At 42.2% G+C, this 5,392-nt stretch overlaps 1 long non-coding RNA gene across 1 annotated transcript; it reads left to right on the top strand.

The window, feature by feature from the left end:
- The first annotated feature begins 1,637 nt into the window (after positions 1-1,637).
- Positions 1,638-2,790, top strand: LOC133655057 (uncharacterized). The gene is made up of 3 exons (XR_009826931.1): positions 1,638-1,694; positions 1,774-1,826; positions 2,521-2,790. It is a non-coding gene; the product is annotated as an uncharacterized LOC133655057 (long non-coding RNA).
- The last annotated feature ends 2,602 nt before the right edge of the window (positions 2,791-5,392 follow it).

The following is a 5,392-nucleotide window of genomic DNA, read 5'->3' as shown; positions in this document are numbered from 1 at the left end:
GATTTGTCTCACTCACACACACACACACACTGTCAGTTCTCAAGTTCTCAGTAAGACTAGTTCAAACACATCTTCTGTCTTCCTTACCAATGTTTCTTGGTCCTTGACTCTGCATTTCATCAAATAATGAATGGTCTGTGAGAGATAAAATAAATGCTCCTCTTCAAGAAATTCAAGGTCTGGTTGATTAAAGCTAAAATTTAGATTTGCTACACTTTGCAGCAGTTTTGTGGCGTAACGAAAGCACAACAAGTGATCATTAATGTCAAAAACTGTACGCCAGTATTTAGTGTATTGGTCTGTGACACATTCTACAGACAAAACAAACTGTGACATGCACAAATTCCACCCAAAATGGCACCTGATAACCAAATAGGCCGACAACCGTGTGTCTTACTATATATGAAGTAATGTACAATGTACAGAGACATTCCGAATGGAAACCAATGCTTCCCATCTAACCTGATGGAGCTTGAGAGGTACTGCAAAGAGGAACGGGCAAAACTGCCGCATTCAAAAAGACTCAACAAAGTATTGAGCAAAGGCTGTGAATAATTATGTACATGCATTTTTTAATTATTTTTATTTTGAAAAAATGTGTTAAATAAAAAAATAAAATAACAATTTCACATTGCAATTATGGGGTCTGTAAAATTTTAAGGACCAAACTTATTTTAAGGCTGTAACATACTTTCTGTGTGTACTGTATTTTTAATTGTAGGATGGCTAAACATGTTGAAATGCTACTTAAAGCATGTTCTGCATAGTTAATAGAGGTTTTATGTTGGAAACACTTTGACCCTAAAGTTGATTAATTCTATCTTTACATTAAAACCTCTGAGAAAATGAATTTGGTTTTTATTTTGTTCCAACAGATATACTGTAGGTTGGGGAACTTTATTTTAAAAGTTTTCCCATTTTGATATTTTTCTCCACAAGTACTGGGTCCTCGAATCTGTGAGTCTGGCCGTTGGATAAAGTGATCTGCAACGTGCCGGGAGGAGAAGTCCAAACCTCACGTTGGGACAGGAGTGTAGCTTTTTCTTCACCGAAGCAAAGGCGGCTCGTTTGAGAGCGACGGTCGAAGTCAAATTGGGAAAAAATCGAAATCCTCTTGCTCATATAGGATAGTGGAGAAGCCTCACCTGTCCTTTGTAGAATCTAGTTCCGGACTTGAAATAATTTCACTCGTACAACGAGCAGCCGAGGAGGTTTGCCATCTTTAGGCCTAGCGTGCAGGGTCCAGTGAGCATGATGCAACATGGTAGGCTGACCATACGTCCTCTTTTCCCCGGACATGTCCTCTTTTGCGGGGATGTCCGGGGTGTCCGGGCGGGGTTTCTTAAATGCCTCAAATGTCCGGCATTTTGAGTTAGGGTTGCGTGTACCGGGTATTTTCAATGTACGTCCAGAGTTAAGAAGGGGTTAAACAAAACAAAGTGTGGAGGCGTGCGTGTAACGCGGGTGGGAAATAAGACATATTTCCTCTCATGGCATCCCCTCATATTACCTGCGCCGTTTCCACGTTCAATCTCACGAGTTTAACACACGCGCTCACGTGACCCGCTGCAGCCTATCACGTGACCCGCTGCAGCCTATCACGTGACCCGCTGCAGCCTATCGCGCTCTATATGATCCACCGTCCCAAGATGGCTGCCAGGTGCGGTGGCTAAGCCTGGGCACATCTGAAGCCGGTATGTTTTAAAGTTGTCGTTGGCCTGCATATCATAAAAAAAACCGTCCAACATTTTACAACTAATTGTAAACTTATAGGTGCCGACCATCAGGGCCGAGTTGCGACGAGAGAGTGTTATTAAGCCGAGTTGGTAAGTGAATCTGTTTGCTAATAGTAGCTGCTAGCCGTACCCATGTATTGTCTATGGGCGGTTAGCATCGGCTTTTAATCCCGTTTCCTCCAATGTTTCTGATCCCATTGAATTTATATTTATTTCGAGTCTTTATTTTGGGTACTTACATGGTGACTGAGTGTTGTGGCGTTTTAAGGCCATGTGCACTTTTTATGCTACGGTAAAGACAATGAATGAACACTGTTACACCCGTCATAGTGACGTCACTGTTATTGTTAATGTTACACCCGTCATAGTGACGTCACTGTTATTTTCTATTGTTTAATATTGTTAATGTTACACCCGTCATAGTGACGTCACTGTTATTTTCTATTGTTTAATATTGTTAATGTTACACCCGTCATAGTGACGTCACTGTTATTTTCTATTGTTTAATATTGTTAATGTTACACCCGTCATAGTGACGTCACTGTTATTTTCTATTGTTTAATATTGTTTATGTTGCACCCGTCATAGTGACAACACTGTGTACTGTCGTGTTTGTTATGTTGTACATACATGGGATGGTTTAATATTGTTAATGTTAGCAGTATTATTGCTAATAATGATAATAATGAGTGTAACTTATTTATTGAAGGTCGAACAATAGATGAATTAATGTTGATGTTTATGTGCGCACATTGATTGAACTCCGGGTCCTGTGTTTACGTAGGCCAGGTCCCTAAGTCTTGGATGGCGAGCTGTAGATAGGCCTTGAGCCTGAGCCCAAGGATCTCCACCTCTCAACCCCTGAACTCCACCTGCTCTGGTCGGGCCGGTAGGCGGCTTATAGCCGAACCCCTTGCCTTGCACCTCATTACTCTGCAGCCCTTTGCACTACCTCATACACACCCTGCCCATAAACTGAACTGTCACTACAAACTGCCATATCCACAACCCCAACCCTGGGACCCCATTTTGAAAATTCCTAGCGCCAACACTGCTGTCAACAGAGGAGAAAACTGCTTTATTTAAATAAATATATTATTTATAAAGCAAATTCGAGTATCATTGGCAAATTTTCACCTTGTCCCCGCCTTGGCATGCATATACCTGTATGTCCTCTTTTTTTAATTTCAGAATATGGTCAGCCTACAACATGGGCTTGTCATGGACCCTTAGCACATCCTGCAAGACCTGAGCGGTCAACTCAGTCCGACGGAGGCCTTCACAGCTCTCATGGAGGCCCACCACTCGAACATTATTCCACCCTAAGCGGCCCTCCAGATCATCGCATATTTTAGAGAGGAAATCTACAGAGGCGGTTAGCTTGTTTACGCTAGCACGGATGCTGCTTAGCTCGTTAGCAGCGAGCTCCAGGCCAGCGACGACCCCGCTTTGGGATGAGAGAAGGCCCTCGAATGTTTCCATAACAGCCGCTATCTCTTCTTTGACAACGGATTTAAGATTGTCAAAGAAGTCTGCTCACATTTCGTCCATCTTGCCACTTATGCTCCTAAAAACCTGCTCACTGGCCTTATGGTTAGAGAGTCCGCCCTGAGACTGGAAGGTCGTGAGTTCAAACCCCGGCCGAGTCATACCAAAGACCATAAAAATGATACCCGTTGCCTCCCTGCTTGGCACTCAGCATCAAGGGTTGGAATTTGGGGTTAAATCACCAAAATTATTCCCGAGCGCGGCCACCGCTGCTGCTCACTACTCCCCTCACCTCCCAGGGGGTGAACATGGGGATGGGTCAAATGCAGAAGATAACCACATAATTATGGATAATTTTACCACACCTAGTGTTTGTGTCACTATCATTAGGACTTTAACTTTAACTTCAACTTTAAAAAAGACCAAGTCGACGACCGACTCCTCTATGATATCTGGATCCATGTTCAAATTCACAGGCGCAATGACAAAAAAAGAAGCTGCGCACGACAGGTTAGCAAAAGTATCGTAAAGTTGACGGCTGGAGTTACCAAAAGTGCCAATAAAACATAAAAAAGGTCACACTTCTACGGAGCCCTTGCTAAGCACGCCTTGCACCGTCCATGCACAGCCGGAAGTCTAAAAGTTGAGGTCAGCTGTTTGTAGACACGTCACACCAGGAAGGTCTGACGAAGGCTGAAGTGTCAGCTCAAACTTTCAGCAGGTAAGAAATCTCTCTTACACAAAAAACTTTGTCTGAACACAAAAATTTTGCAGCTAACTATTTGAGAAGACACGATGAACGCAAACAATTTACTTCGAGGAAGATACGGACATGACAGTGTCACCGCTCTGCGTAGTACGGAAGAACTTAAAAAGAAGCTCAAACGCCAAAAAAAAAATCACCTGACATTCCATTTCTGATGCAAAGAAGACGCAATAACACCTGCAAGTTTAAAAATCAGAAGCCTCATCGTAACTAAAAATGCAAAAAAAAATTATCGATAAATGTCTATGAATGTTCTCATTCCTCAAGGTCATTTTCATCTCAGGGCATTCAATCGATCGCAACTGGACTGTTTGGTTTCATGCTCATAGACTTACATTGGTCAGATCTAGTCTTAGACTTAGATTGCTCAGATCTAGTCTAGATAAAGCAAAGAAGGTCCTCATCAAATTTGGACAATGGCAAACAAACAAAAACAACATGGAAACAAAGAAAAAAATTAACACATTTAAATAAAATTATGAACTAGAATGCCACTTGGACGAGGTAATCACCACACAAAAGAACTTGGGTATTTGTTTTGATTCCCAGTTAACTTGATTCCCAGTTAACTTGGGCCAACCGAGTTGACTCAGTTTGCTCCCGTAATAACCAGCGCCTGCACTTTCTAAGGAGGCTCAGGATCCACGGTGTGGCAATCAATATCATGAAGTTGTTTTTTAAGGCAAACATTGAATCTGTCATCCATTATGGTATCTCCACATGGTTTGGAAATATGTCTGTCAAACTCACAACCCAACTTCAAAACCTTACCAAGAGGGCTGGTAAAATAATTGGCATGCAGCCCCCTTGTTCCCTTCAAGAAATATTCGACAAAACCGTGAGGAAGCAGGGTCTTAAAATCACCCGTGACCCACACCACATACTTCATAGTGAAATTGTGTTGATGCCAAAGGGTAAATGGTACAGAACAGCAACATACAAACTCAACAAGTATAGATTTTCCTTTGTCCCACTGGCAATTAAAGCACTTAACAACAGAAAACTACTGTAATAACTGGATGCAATAATAAGGAGTGCAATATTGGGAAAGTGCAATACAGGAGGTGTGCGATACGGGAGGAGTGTAATGTGTGATCTCACTATGGCCAGAGTTCGCCCAATTCTCTCTCAGGGCAACACGGAGACGCTAATGTATGCTTTTATTACAAGTCGTATAGATTATTGTAACGCCCTGCTTTCTAGTCTTCCTAAAAAGGTTATTGCACATTTACAATTACTCCAAACTTCAGCGGCACGTGTCCTGACGAAGACCAGAAGGCGGGCTCACACTACACCAGTTTTAAAATCTCTGCATTGGCTCCCAGTGTGTTTCAGGATCGATTTTAAGGTTCTTCTTATGGTTTATAAATGTTTTTTTATGGTATTGGGCCTTCTTATCTTT

The sequence above is a fragment of the Entelurus aequoreus genome, linkage group LG08 (assembly GCF_033978785.1).
Source record: "Entelurus aequoreus isolate RoL-2023_Sb linkage group LG08, RoL_Eaeq_v1.1, whole genome shotgun sequence".
Taxonomy (NCBI): domain Eukaryota; kingdom Metazoa; phylum Chordata; class Actinopteri; order Syngnathiformes; family Syngnathidae; genus Entelurus; species Entelurus aequoreus.
The sequence above is the reverse complement of the archived record's forward strand: the minus strand, read 5'-3'. Positions and strand labels throughout refer to the sequence as shown.